The sequence below is a fragment of the Phodopus roborovskii genome, unplaced genomic scaffold, assembly GCF_943737965.1.
Source record: "Phodopus roborovskii unplaced genomic scaffold, PHOROB, whole genome shotgun sequence".
Lineage (NCBI taxonomy): Eukaryota > Metazoa > Chordata > Mammalia > Rodentia > Cricetidae > Phodopus > Phodopus roborovskii.
In genome coordinates this window covers 9,564,000-9,575,129 of record NW_026125397.1, presented here as the reverse complement: position 1 = coordinate 9,575,129, position 11,130 = coordinate 9,564,000, and positions in this window count along the sequence as shown.

Sequence of the window (11,130 nt, the reverse complement as noted above, 5' to 3'; positions counted from 1 at the left end):
AACCAAACTTCAGTTCTCCTAACCAGCTTTGAAATATATATATGTCTATATATCTATATCTATTATTTATATGGTATTTTTTATATCACACACCATACAGGGCCCTAGCTGGCCTGAGCTTGCTTTGTAGACCACACTGGCTTTGAACTTACAGAGATTTGCCTGCCTCTGCCTCTTAAGAGCTGAGGTAATAGATGTGTTCCACCATACCTGGCTATAAAAACTACTAATGAAAGGAAAAAGGAAGGAGAAAGGATAGAGAGGACACATATTTGAGAGACTCCCCTCCCCTCCCCCGTCCCCTCCCCCTTCGTCCTCCGGGAAGCATGCTAATGTAACCTGAGGGAAAACAAGAGAGTAGAAGACCAAACACATCGTGCTTGAAGGAATTCTTCACCAAGACTTGGAAGAAAGGCGAAAATGTTCCTAGCAGGCCATTTTTAGTCTTAGGAGCTACACGGAAAGAGAGGGGCTTGCTTTTCATCACACGAAGACATAGGCTATGATGAGTAACAACATAGGATGACGCGGATTGAAAAGCTGCTCTGTCCAATGGAGAGAACTCCCCAAGTGGAGCGAACCCCGCAAGTGCCGGGAGCCCCCAAGTACAGCAGAGAACAGCAGCTAAGTCGGAGGCTGTTGCAGTTCAGTACCAGGATCTGCGGGGCACTTCCAGGAGTTTCCAGTTTCTTGTGTTCTGGAACAAGGAACTGGGTAGAGCGGAAGCAGTATATGAAAAGAGTACTTCCAAAGAGAAAGAGTCTAGACTAGGACTTTAATAGGTCATTTGCACAGCATACAGCTTTTCTGCAACAGTGCTGTAGAGAGCCCGTCTTGATGGGGAGGGGTTTCCAGTCTGTGGTCTTTTATAAACTAATCTGGACTCATTCTCTCCCCCACTCAGCTGTCCTGCTGGGGAGGAACGCCTGAGTTTTCAGAAGCAGCAGGACCCTTTGTATTTCTTCAGATCCATTCAGCGGCCTGCCAACAGATACTCCGTTTAAGATCTAGAATCTGTCCACCGAGTGCCAACAAGTAACAACAGGAGACGGAGAAGAGACAACAGGCAGGTTTGGCAGACAGGAGTGAGAGGGAAAGGACAGAGAACTGTGGTCAGAACACATGGAGACAGAGGTTAGAGTGTTAGGAGCAGGGAGCCTGGCTGATGTGGCCTTGTGGCATAACAGATGGGGATGCAATTCAGGTTTGAGACCATCCAAAATTTGTATTGCTGGGAAACAAGGCCAATAAGCAACCAAGGATGCAGAAAAGGCAAAGGGGGCAGGGTTGGCTGGCTCACAGCTCCTTGCTTCATCCTTGCCTTCCTGGGAGCTCAATTCTGAGATGAATCAAACTTCCACAACCCCACTCTACTTGTGCTAAACTACCTGCCATGGGCTGGCCTTGTGCAGGTTCCCACCTTGTTGCCTATTTAACCCCTAGTCCTTTCAGGGATGGCTGTTTTTATTTATGTGTGCGAATTCCTTTGCATGGCTGTGACTGTTCTCTGGGTACCCTGTCCTAGTTGCAGACAGCTCTTTATTTTTATTTTTATTTTTATTTTTAGGTTTCCCTATTCACAAAGAGCGGTCCCTGTTCAGGGACTTTCCCTGTCGTTCTAAGCTTTCCATTGAGCCCGACCCTGTAGCTTTCTTCAAATTCAAGTCACTGGGGAGACCTTTAGAAAAGCTGGAAAGACAAGACGACATTTTGTAGGAAGAAGGAAGAAAGACAACCGGTTAGGGAGTCCAAATTAAGCAGATACCCTTGAAACACACACACAGAGACACACACATACACAGACATACAAACAGACACACACACAAAGACATAGACACAGACACATACATAGACACAAACACACACAGACGCTTACACAGAGACACACATAGACAGATACACAAATAGACACACACAGATGGACACACACATAGACACACAAACACAGACACACACGTAGATACCGATAGACACAACAGATATACCCAGACACAGAGACACATGCACAGACACACACACAAACACACAGACACACACAGACACACAGACACACACAGACACAGAGACCCAGACGTAAACACACACACACACATAGATACACACATATAGACAGACAGAGAGACACACAAACCCCTCTCAGAAAAGTAAAGACAGTGAGACAAAAGACAAGAGATAAAGGACATCGAGTCCCCAGGAAGCAGGCCAGCCGTGGTGAGGCCAACAGTGCTAACTAGCCCTTAGACATTTGCATGTAGACAGGGAAGGCAATACAACTTCCCCAAATACCTGCTAGGTTACTGACAGATTATAAATCTCCCTTTTGTTAAAATTTAAAAAATGTATTTGTCTACCTTTTGCCTACATAGTTGGGTATGAGCATCTGAGAGTGTATATTTAGATATGGATTTCCAAAGGGGTAAGGCTATTATGTGACTGAAACAGGTTAAAAACTACAGTCTATTCCCCCATGGAAGGCCTCATCCTCCCTGGGGAGCAGAAATATGTCCTGTCTGTGATGCCAAGATATGCTACCTTTGGTCTTCTGAGAAGAAATGAAACCAGTGGTGGTCAAGAGAAAGCAAGACACACAGCAGCTGGGAAGTCACAGAAAGACAGAAAATTCTAAAGAGCTTCAGTTTTTTTTTTTTTTTTTGTTTTGTTTTGTTTTGTTTTTTGTTTTTTGTTTTTTGTCTTAAAATAGAGCTATTTGTTTCCTGAAAATAAATGTTATCTTCAATATTTCAGCCACTTGAGGTCTACTCCTATGAACCACTGTAAGTCACGTGTCCAACCCAGAAACCATTTCCTTGTTCATAGCAGTGATTCACATATGCACCCTTTCATTATAATGGAAGGGAATGCAGGAAGCTGGGCAGGAACAGTCCTGCTGCAGGTCAGACATGCCTTGCCTTGTCCTTTCTCCTTTCTCTGCATTTCCTTGGCCATCTGGGCAGTTTCTACATTGTTCGCTTTCCCTCTTGCTCACTAGAGAAACTGCCAGGCCTCTAAAACTCCTCTTTCCCACCTCTCCCCTCTCTTTCCGTCTTTCCCAGGTCTTGTGCCTGACAGTCAAGTACTCTGACCGGCCACGATCTCAGTCACCGGGAGCTGTTCTAAGAGGGCCAGAGGGCTTGTTAGTTCCATTGAAAGACTCTCCCCCCACCCCCCATGTGTGCTGCTCTCCAGACTGATCACTGCCTTGTGCATGCCAGGCCAGCCCTGTACCATCGTGTTCATTACTGTTTACCCACTTCCCTGACAGTAACAGTAAGTAGCTTGTTCCAGACTGAGCTTGATCCCAGACTCTCCTTTGACCTTCCTGTATACATCCTGCCATAATTAAAAGTTAAATGAAAGAGGCCAGCCAGCCCATACTTGAAATTCACGAAAAACTTCGAAGTGAGAAAAAAAAAGGGGGGGGGGACTCGCTGAGAAAACAAATCTGACACCCTCAGACCCCTTTGAGTGTTTCCCTGCAGGTTTGACTTACCCTTTGCACAGACACAACAGTGGCATTCAGTGACACTTTTTCCCCCCCCTCTCTCTCCTGCGGATTATACAAAGATCCAAGGCCAAGTTCTGCATTCAGACTCAATGAGTCATTAGTTCCTTCTGTGAACTGGTATTAACTTGGACTCAAATGCAAACACCTGCAAGCGCTTTGGAGATAAACCGTAGTTACTGTACAAGTCCTGGCTTTGGGATGATTTGGCTGAGTTCCAGGCCCAGCGATGCTGTGTCATAGCCATAGTCACTCCAGCAACACTGGGGCTTAGAGAACTGTGCTCCAAAGGAGAAGGACTGGAAGCCACGCCTTTGTCCTACCTTCTCTTGCCCCTGGTTTGTTTGTTTGTTTATTTATTTATTTATTTATTTATTTTTTTTTTTTTTGCTCCTTTTTGTCTTATGAGGTAAGCCAAAGAAATTAGAATTTCCCTTTTCCCTTCCCAACGATGGACCACAGAAACCACTACCACTTTTGCCCACTTTCATAAACTCTGAAAGTATTAACTGTAATTTCCCTCTGCCATTTTGGCTAAGAATTGACAATGATTTGCCTCATTGTACTGGTTAGGGTTTTTTTTTTGTTTGTTTTTTTTTTTTTTTTTTTTTTTTTTTTGGTCAATTTGATACAGCCTGGAAAGAGGGATCTCAGCAGAAGAACTGCCTGGTTCACACTGGCCTGTGACCATGTCTGTAAGAGATGTTCTTAATTGACGATTGATGTGGGAAGGCCAAAGGGTACCGCGGATGACGTCATCCCCAAGCAGGTGGGTCTGAACTACACAAGGGTAGCTGAGAAGTAAGATGGGGATACAGACAGTAAGCAGGCCTTATCTGTGTTTTCTGCTTCAGTTCTTGCCCTGATTTCTCTCAGTAATGGTCTATGACCTGGAGGCATATGATGAAATAAATCCCTCCCTCCCCAAGTTGCTTTTGACTGTGGTACTTGTCACAGCAGCAACTGGAACCACCATTGTATTAAAAGTCATAAGACTACCCATTCCAGAATGGGCCCTGGCCAAACCTGGAAAGAAGGAAGCTTGTAAAAAGGAGCCAAGAAGAAGCTGAACAGCCAGGCCTGATGAGTTTTCACTTTACACATTACTATAAGACCATACCATTTTTGTTGAGTTGTATTTCCATACAGATGTTCAAACTTCATCAAACCTAACCATAAAATTGATCAAATAAATTAGTTATAACTTTTCTCAATCTCCAGTAGAAACATTTGAGTGTCATTACACAATTACACAATAATAGTAATACCACCCCTACCTCCAAAGTCATTATAGAGCTCAGTGCATAGAAAGTTCTCTCTACATATTAAACACTGTGATTGATTGTTTATAAAAGTGTCTAGTGAATGGCTGACATTTTGATAGATGTTTAAAGGGGTGTTCTTAGTACAGCCTCAGCTTTCATGCCTTGGGCACTCGTTCTCATCCTAAAAGATCTTACCAATATCCCCTATTGACTGCTCTGGTCTCTAAAATGTTTGTGGCTACTCATTAGGCTTAATGGAAATGCAGTCCCACACAAAGTCTATCTAGTTGACAAGTTCTATCTAGTTGGCCTTTCCTGAGTAGTCATTGCTAACTTGGTGCTCTGGAACACACCTACCGGAGGTATGTCTCTCTAAGTTGTTAGGAATTTCCTTTGAAAAATTCCCTCCTGATTATGACCCAGTGTGCCTTGATTAGCCCTTCCTACTTTGTTACCAAAGGCCATTAGGAAATAAGGTCAGTGGGGAAATGGCACCTACCTGTTTGCTGTCCTACCTCTTCCTCATTTTGGCTAGGCTCAAGGTTTGTGCGCATCTGTCACTAGCGTTCTTCCCACGCCCTACCGGAACTTGTGATGGATGATGGAAGGTGGTTTTCAGTATGTCTTCCCTGCATACCCCCACCCTTAGGAAAACAGAAGATAGATATGCTCCTTGGGAATTGTCATCACCCCAGTTCCCGGCTAGGGACTGTCACAGTGCTTAGGAACTTACCATCTGGACTTAGACTGTGGGTTCAGTTTACAATTCCCCTAGTCACCACTGTGCAAGAGCTATTCAGTTACTTCTACTTCGGTTTATTTGTTTGAAAACCAGGTACTTTAATAACAGTGTTTACTTCTTTGAGGAGATTAAATAAGTTAACCCTTCATAAGCAGCGAGGACGCTTGCTCCTCTGTGTGGAGCACATAGCTGTTAAGGTAGGTGTTCAACGTAGATTTGACAGATTGAGAAATGCCATGGTACTTTCAGTCATCAGGCATTCCCCAGGCATCATTTAATCACTGCGAATAGTCCAGCTGCTTTGAAAGTCTCTTGATTTTCTTTCAGAAAACACTTTTTCACAGACGGCCTCTCAAGTTTTATTGTATTTATGTCAAGTCTACTTGTCTGAACATTTAAAAGAGCAAAATAGTGTTCCCATTACAATTTGACTATAGGTTTCTAAACATTCCATACAATGCTTAATTGCCTCTTGTAAGGCTTTTATTTCTTGGCATATATGTACGCAGTCAGTAGATATGTAGTAATGTGGTGTGTGGCATGTACGTTGTATGTATATAGCTGGGTTTTGTGCGTATGTTTATCTGGATGTGTGTATGTGTGTGTTAGTGGTGAACAGGCAGTGACGTAGATGAATAAGATGAAGTTTTTGTTCCATGGAATCCTGAAATTTAATATTGAAGATCACCACGCTAACAGCTAGCTAAACAACCAGTCTCAATCTCTCCTGAGCCCAGGGGGTGTCTACAACTTGCTCCAGGAAGGTATAGTAGTTTTTCTTTGTGTGTCTAATTTTCCCAAGGCTGGCATCTGAGTCAGATCCTAGGCTCTTCAGGTCACTCTATCGGCTGGTACAATGTCCCCTATCTCTGTCCACCAAAATACAATGTTGCTGTTAGTACATTGTGAAAAGAATGCATTTTCCTGGGAAAGAACAGATGAGTACACAAAGCTATAAACAAGGGTAAGCTGCAGTTGAAAAAGTCCCTTAAAAGGGATTTTTAAAAATTATTTAGACAGACAAACACACTAACTTACTAACAAAATTCAAACCAATGGAGTAGAGTTTAAGCCTGGGTATTGACCATTTTCTGTCATCCTGGGTTTTCTTTGCTCATGCTCTTCCCTTGGTCACTTTTTCAAGTCCACGGTCCTGAGTGAGGACATTCCCAGATCATATTTCACAACGGCCTGCCAACAGCAGGTAGAAGAAGCGATGGCTTTCATCTCCCTGTTCTTCAGTATTTTCTTCTTCTTCCTTTTCCTCCACCTCTTCCTCCTCCTCCACCTCTTCCTCTTCCTCCTCCTTTTCCTCTTCCTCCTCCTCTTCCTTTTCCTCCTCCTCCTCTTCCTCTTCCTCCTCCACCTCTTCCTCTTCCTCCTCCTCTTCCTCTTCCTCCTCCACCTCTTCCTCCTCCACCTCTTCCTCCTCCTCTTCCTCTTCCTCCTCCACCTCTTCCTCTTCCTCCTCCACCTCTTCCTCTTCCTCCTCCACCTCTTCCTCCTCCTCTTCCTCTTCCTCCTCCTCTTCCTTTTCCTCCTCCTCCTCTTCTTCTTCTAAACTTTGGCTGGATCCCTCCCTGTTTCATCCCCCGTGTCAGTGTCTCGTTCGCAGACAGCTTTCTTCATTATGATTATCAGCATTAATGGTTGTCATTAATCCTTGTGGGCATAGAGGGAGTCTTCCCATTGAATGGCTGGGGAAGGTTACCGTGAAAACATCTGTCTTTATCAGTGATTCGCTGCAAACCCCAGAACGGATGAACCACATCCTGTCTCCCAGTTGCACTGGGTGAAGCCACTTGGCATCCTTTTTATGACCAAATAAATAAACAAAAGCTCTAAAGTCTGAGGAAACATTCCTCAGACTCAGAGTAATGATACTGTGTGCAGTGTGTTTAAGTGGGTGGTGCTATGCAGTTAGCTGCTAAGAACAGTTAATAAGGCACACAGAAACATGACCTGCTTTCTGCTCTAGTTTCTATGCGGTGGTGCCTATGGAAATAGAGAAAACATCCACCGAAAAGCAAAACGCCTGCACGTTCACAGTTAAGCCCCCCTTTATAAGGTGTTGGTGTAGTCTATCAAGCTGCGGTTCTGTGGAAAGAGATATGATGAGAAGGTCTCTGTTTTGGTGGATGGTGGCACAAGCCTTTAGTCCTAGTACTCAGGAGGCATAGGCAGGCAAACCTCTGTCAGTTTGAGGCTAGCCAGGTCTACAGAGCAAGTTCTAGTACAGTCAAAGCTACACAGAGAAATCTGTCTTGGAAAATATATATATATATATATATATATATATATATATATATATATAAAGAAAAAATCTACATTAGATTTTTTTGATTCTTTTATTAAAAATGTAATAAGTTGATCTATGTAGAAAAATTACACATGTGGGCTTCATGTTTATTGTCTAACCTTATTACAGATTTATTGTTTAGCCTTATTACAAGAAAGCAGCATTTCCTAGATGGGATACCCAAAGAGGCACAACTTTCCATGGCCCATCCCCCCCGCATCTTCCTCCTCCAAACAGCTGTCAAAACCTATAGCTTTCCTGCCCTGTCATTTACCCCCTCCAATCCTAATAAAACTGTCTTCACATTTCCTTCCACAATTGTTTCTAAATTCTTTTCCTAATGAGATTAATAACTCAGCTGGGTGGTGGTGGCACACATCTTTAATCCCAGCACTAGGGAGGTAGAGGCAGATAGATCTCTGTGAGTTCAAGACCAGCCTGGTCTACAAGAGCTAGTTCCAGGACAGCCTCCAAAGCCATAGAGAAACCCTGTCTGGAAAAACCTAAATAAATAGATAAATAAATAAATAAATAAATGAGAGAGAGAGAGAGAGAGAGAGAGAGAGAGAGAGAGAGAGGAGAGAGATGAATAACTCAAAAGGAAACTCTGACTTCCCCAGCAACACCATTGTTCTGGTGCTTGATTGGGCTCAAGACAGGAATTTTGAAAAATTGATCACTGTGTTTATTACAAAACATTTCTGATGTTCAAAAAGATATTAACATACTAAAACTGTCATCTGATCTTAATGAATTAAGAAAAACATATCAGTGTGAACTAGCCTAATAAACCACAGAGTTTCTTTTATTATCCTTGAAATCTAAATGCTCTGGGCTTTACAAGCAAATGACGAATGTCTCCAGGAAAAGCAAATAAAAACCACAAAACACCAAAGCTCGCATCATTGATAATTCTGTCAAATGTCAGGAATGCCCATCAGATAAGTGAGTCCATTTATTTCAAGTATTTCTCATCATGTTACCTACATGTCCAAATCTGAATAGATGCTCCTGCTCCAAGGCCCAAACCAATGCATTTAAAAACTGCTCTCTTCCTTCGATGGATTCTACTCTCATTTTGATTAAAACTTTGACAAAGAGGAGTCACTGGAAATGCAGGCAGTTTAGGGACTCTTCTAGTATTGTCTCTCCTCAGCCTCAGCCTCTGTGAAATAATGGGTCTGAGAACATTTGTCCTCTCCAATAACGCCTAGAAGGGCAAGTGGTTGGTGAATTACACCTTGAAGCTGAGGGTGAAGCAGTTCAACCAGTGGTTACAGACATTCTAAACAGAATTCAGAGAGGAAAGGCAACATAAACCTCTTAAACCATTGCTGAATGGGGTAACAAATGGGTTAACAAAGCTATTATCAGTGGGGAGTTGGCATAGCAAATTGTGTCTTGAGAGACCATGCACAAAACAAAGACAAATGGAGTGTTCAGAGAAGCTACAGATCAATGGGAATGTGTGTGTGTGTGTGTGTGTGTGTGTGTGTGTGTGTGTGTGTGTGTGTATGTAATGTGAGCTGGTACAATACTACCTTCAGGCTGGAATTTTGGATTCATTTTGGTGGGATTGTCTAAACAAGGTGAACAAATAGGGATTATTGTTAGTATACAGTCTGAACTGGCATCTTGTGGTTATCCCAGAAATTTAAAGAACATATTCAAAAACACAAATGATATGGCATGGAAAGACACTGAGAAATTAGAGATGAAGAAAATGAAAAATAAATTAGACTTGGGAAATATGGGCTGGAAAGAAAAGAAAGCTATTTCAGAAATTGTTATTAAAGTTTAATTGAAGATTTGTGCTTTAATTACCACACACATCTTTTAAGGTTCTAGATTTATCTTTGTGAACGAGAGACAACATATATTCCAGTAATAAACCAAACCACGCCCATGCTACAGTTCTGGGAGAAACTCTAACCCATGAAGTGTTTCTTCTGGGACTGAGATGTCACTGAGATGACAGTCCCACTACAAGTCTCTCCCCTGTTCTGGTACTCATCTTATCTTGGGAGAAGGAAAAAGTTACGTCATTTTGAGCATGAAAGGTATAAAATAACTCAATGAAACCCTTCCCTCTTCTTTTCTGTAATCTTTCAGGAAGGGGCCCTACCCCAGTGTAGCAGAGTAGCAGAAGGTCAGCAGCTTCCTGGTTGTCTCAATGGCCAGTGTGAGGGTGATGACGCAGCAGGCTCACTGTGTATAGTGTTTAGCTCACAATAATACAGGTGACATGGATATATGCTGTTCACTCTCAAGTTTGAACATGAAGGAGGTGATATTTTACTTGCAAATATCTTCAGAAAATTCTGCTTTACTCCATGATGGAAAAAAAATTAAAAGAAATTTATAATAGCATATCAATAAATAAAACACCAGTAATGACACATACATTGTCATGTCAAATTGGTCAAGGCAGATAACAGTGCATTTGGACCCCTAAGGTCATACTGATGACCAATATTAGTGTTTACTTCAGTCGACTTTGGAAATATAATGGTCCACTTAAAATTCTTGTCTAATTTTAATTGAATTAATTAATTATTTTAAAGATCTGGGATTTAAAAAAAATGTGAATGCATATCTCTATGGGGGGGGGGTATGCACTTGTTAGTAAAGTTGTCCACAGAGGTGAAAAGAGTGTATTGGGCCTTCTGGAACTATAGTCACAGGAAGATGTGAGTTGTTCAACATGAGTGCTAGGACCTGATTTTGGATACTTTGGAAGTGCAGCAAAACACTTTAAACCACCAAACCATATCTCCAGCCCCTTTATTTGAACTTAAATCAAATTGAAATAGATTTTACACACCCAGGCTGGCCTTGAACACATAATTGAGCCAAGGGTGACTTTGAACTGGTCTTCATTCCTTCACCTGTTCAGGGCTGGGAACAAGTATGTGCTATTTACTTGGTTTATTTGGTGGCTTTGTGATGGCTAAAGCAAGCTCTCTACTAATGGAGCTAGATTTAGAGCCCATGGACTCAGTTTTTTAAATGAGGAAACTGAAGCTTAGTAAGGCTAACCTATGACAATCAGTAAGAAATAGAGATTGGGTTGGGTGGTGGTGATGCACGCCTTTAATTCCAGTTATCAGTAGGCAGAGACAGGTGGTCTACAAAGTAAGTTCTAGTATAGCCAAAGATACAGAGCAACCCTGTTTCAAAAAACAAAACAAGCCAAATAGAAAAAAAAAAAAAAAAAAAAGAGCAAGGAAATGGTGATTAGAATCATCATTAAAGAAATGACCTTGGAATGGAGTTTTCTTACTCTATAGAGCATTGCAATTTTATTACACAAATTTGCTAC